We start from the raw sequence: 3,895 nt of genomic DNA, 5'->3' as shown, positions 1-3,895 counted from the left end.
GTTTGAAATCATAGATGCTGGGTTCAAATCGTGCCTCTGTTACTTACTTGAGCAAATCACTTAACACCTCTAGGCCTCAGTTTGAAGGAATTAAAGTGTTTATTAAGTCCTGATATGCCAAGAGTTGCCCTAAGTGTCAAATATACAGAAATATAAGCCAAACTCTTCCTCCCCTCAAGGAACTTGTATTCTAATGGGGGCACAAGAGATACAGGCCATTGGTGCCCAGAGAAAGGAGTTGTGGTCTCAAGGAGCTCAAGAAGAATGATCAGCCATACATAGGGCAGTCAGTTACCAGGCCCTCACCAGAAGTGAGGTGATAGTGGTGATTGGATTACTGTTTGCTAGAGCAAGAGCTGGAAAAGGGGTAGGGTAGACCAGTGTGCAGAGAAGATGGCAAGGAGATGGGCACATGGGGTATGAGATGAGGTGGTTGAATTAAATGGCCTTTAAGGGCTCTTTCAGCTGTAAATTTATGATTCTTTGGTCCTAAAAACTATAGTTTGGTTGGGGAGCAATGGGAGTGGTGGTAAGGAAGAGAAGGCTGAAGTGCAAATGTTAGCTGTTAGTATCCATTTATGACTTAACTCCTAGTTGATTGGTTCAGTTATTTAGCAGGGCCTTAAGAGAAGGGCACAAAGGAGAGATATGCTGGGATGTGAGCAGAGGGAGTGCAAAAATGTCTGGAAAACCAAGATGCCTGAGGATTCAACAGAGGCCCAAGGGAGGAAGGTACTCCCATTGTGTGTGTGTCTTTTAGAGGGGCGAAGGGACTGGCATCTTAGAGAGCAGGATGGGCGCTGGATGACTGCTAAAGGGCCCTTAAGGGGAGGATGTGGCAAGGCCAAGCCCAAGCTTCTAGTGACAAGAAATGACGTGGCTTCTCTGCTCTATCGATAAAAAGAAAACGTCTTGGGAACTCTTCTGAATGGGACTCCAACTCCTGTTGTCAATATCATAACATCAGCTGGCATGGGTTTTCCTAGTTCCTCTGTCGTGTTCCCCAGTGCCTCATGAGCATGTAGAAAATTAGTATGCCTCTGTAATCCAGGCACCGTTTACCAGCATTCTGCCAGCATTGTGTCACACTTTCCATCCATCCACCCTATCAGAAAACCAGTCACACTCTTAGAGGCTCTTTGGGGCTTTCTTTTTAACCTGAGCAGCCCAGACTCAGACCTTGCAGGTGTGCTTTCTCTGGCAACAGCTAGTACTATTGAATGCCCTCACTGAGTGAACCTCTGTTTGGGCTGCATTGTAAAGACACTCTCAAATCCCATTGGCATATGCTGCTGTGGTTATTTAATGGAACTCATCCATACCTGGAAGAAATAGCATAATAACAACAGAGCCATGTCAAGGACCCCTTCAGTTGGCAACTATCAAGCACTTGTAATGTGATGAACACATTTTCCCTTATCTCTGGCATATTCCCAGTAAGCGCTCACCTAAACTTCTGCCTCTGTTAGCTCTGGAGTGGTGGGGAGTGGAATGAAGGGCACCATCAGTGTGAAGGAGATGGACTCAGGCAAGGAGGAAGTGAGTCACATCTGCTGCTGCTGCTGCTGCTGCTTAGGGCAGCAGAAGAAAAGTAGGTATTGGGGTCTTGTTGACGTGCAGCCCAGTGCTGACCAGGCACATTCACTCTTCTTAAAAATACATTGCAGTATTCTGCATGAGGACACATGCCTGAAACTTTGGTGGAGGAAGTGCCCATGTTGATGCAATCCCAGTGCCATCAAAGTATGCATAAGATACACTCTGAGCCTTGAAGCTGGATGTGAAAGAAGTGTTTATTTTTTTATTTTTGGAGGCAATGGGGGTTAAGTGACTTGCCCAGGGTCACATAGCTAGTAAGTGTCTGAGGCCAGATTTGAACTCGGGTCCTCCTGTCTCCAGGGCCAGTGTTCTATCCACTGCACCACCTAGCTGCCCCAGAAGTGGTTTTTAAATACCCAGGAATGATTTGTACAGACTAGGGACAGATGCTTGGAGTAATAGAAACATTATTTTATTTTTTTGCCGAGACTCTGAAAGTAAGATTTACATGGAAAAGATGATCTATCTTGTGAAATAGATTGTCTCAAAATAGGTTTTCTCATTAAATAATCATAACAGCTTACATTTTTAGAGCATTTTAAGATTGGCAAAATACTTTACATATATTGTTTCATTTCAGCCTCAGAACAATCCTTGGCAGAAGGTGCTGTAAGATACAGAGCGGTTAAGTCACTTCCTTGCCCAGGGTCACACAGCTAGTAAATTTCTGAGGCAGGATTTGAACTCAGATCTTCCTGACTCTAGACCCAGGGCTCTGTCTCCTACACCACCTAGCTCCTTTAAACTATGTAATTTCTGAACAAACAGCAGCCTATGGATAATGTCTACTTCTTTTCTTCCAAATGGAATTATTCTCTTTCATTGTTCTGTATACAAGCATAAAAGAAACACATGTAAGTGCATCCATGTTCAATTTTTGGCCCTTCAAAGAATTCTGGGAACTGTTCCACAAAAGAACAAAAGCAGGGCTCAGTGGAAGGGGCAGAGAAACATGACACTAGCCCTGTAAGCCTCTTTTCTTCCCTGGGACTCACTTTCATCTTCTACCCAGTGAGAATGAATTAATGAATGAATGAGTGAATGAAAAAGCATTTATTCAATAATTTCTCGGTATCATGCATTGTGCCAAGTGCTAAGGCTACAAGCATAAAGGGGAAGACAAAGAGTTCATAGTCTCATAATTGTATTACTTGTACATTTTGAGTAGGAGTGGCCAAGAAAGTGATGATCCAGGCTTGATCTACCTTGAAGGTCCAAGGATAGACCCTTAGCAATGAGGCAGCTGTGGCTTTGAGGACAGATCACTGAGCTCTTTTCCAACTCTCAAGTTTTGTGATTGTGAAATGAGCTGTTTTATTGCACTGGCTTGTCTATTCCATCAAAATCATTGACTTTGCCTATTATATATGTTTATGGTATGCATATAGCTATATCTATAAATATATCTGCATTTAATTGTAGCCTTCGGGGGGCGAGATGAAGGGGAAAAAGAACAAAGTAAACAGTACACAGCAGAGAACAAAAGAAATACTGCAAGGGAGCAAAGAAAAGATGGACAGTTCTCAACACAACATGTGGTATTTATCATATAGGCTTTCTTGAAATAAAACTTTATTGCTATATATTTTGAATCCTCTCATGTTCTGCTGTACACGACATGCTTTTTTTGGTCTTTTCTTACTTTGTATTTAAGTTTTAATATTTAAGCTTATGAAATGGGATGCTATCTTTAACTCATTGGTGACCTGGACATTTTAGTAATAATCCCCAGCAGAAAGAAAATTTTCATTAATAATTAAGTATTTATTAGAGTCATACAATGTGTCCAATACTGTGTATGATTTCATAATATTAACTTTGACTTTTTAAATACTTTTTTTGAGTGGGTAAAGAGTTAGAAAGGATATTAAATCGGGAAGAGCAATTCAGAGTTGTGGAGTTGTGTGCTGTAGGGTTAGGGTAGAGGAGAAAGGGGGGAGAGGAAAAGATGGGGAAGGGAAGAAGGAAGATAGTGTTATGTAGTGGGAAGAGAACTGAATGTAAGGAGTCAGGAGATGAATTCCAGTTGATGCTCTGCCAGTAACTTTCCATGTGGTCTTGGGCAAGCCTTTTTACCTTCTCTTGTCCTGACATTGCCCATCTGTAACATTCTAAAGCTGAACTAGTTTACATTCAAGGTGACCAGAGCCCTATCTATGTCTAACTAGCCCTAATTATAACTAGCACCAAATTCAGTTGAGGTATAAGGATGGTCTAACCATGAGTGCAGTGCTGGGAAGGGGTTGCTTGACTCCCAGAGAGCTTCAAGGAAAGGATGCCATGGTAATGGGACCTT

The sequence above is a fragment of the Vombatus ursinus genome, unplaced genomic scaffold (assembly GCF_900497805.2).
Source record: "Vombatus ursinus unplaced genomic scaffold, bare-nosed wombat genome assembly UNPS02004457.1, whole genome shotgun sequence".
Lineage (NCBI taxonomy): Eukaryota > Metazoa > Chordata > Mammalia > Diprotodontia > Vombatidae > Vombatus > Vombatus ursinus.
This window is presented reverse-complemented; position numbering follows the sequence as displayed.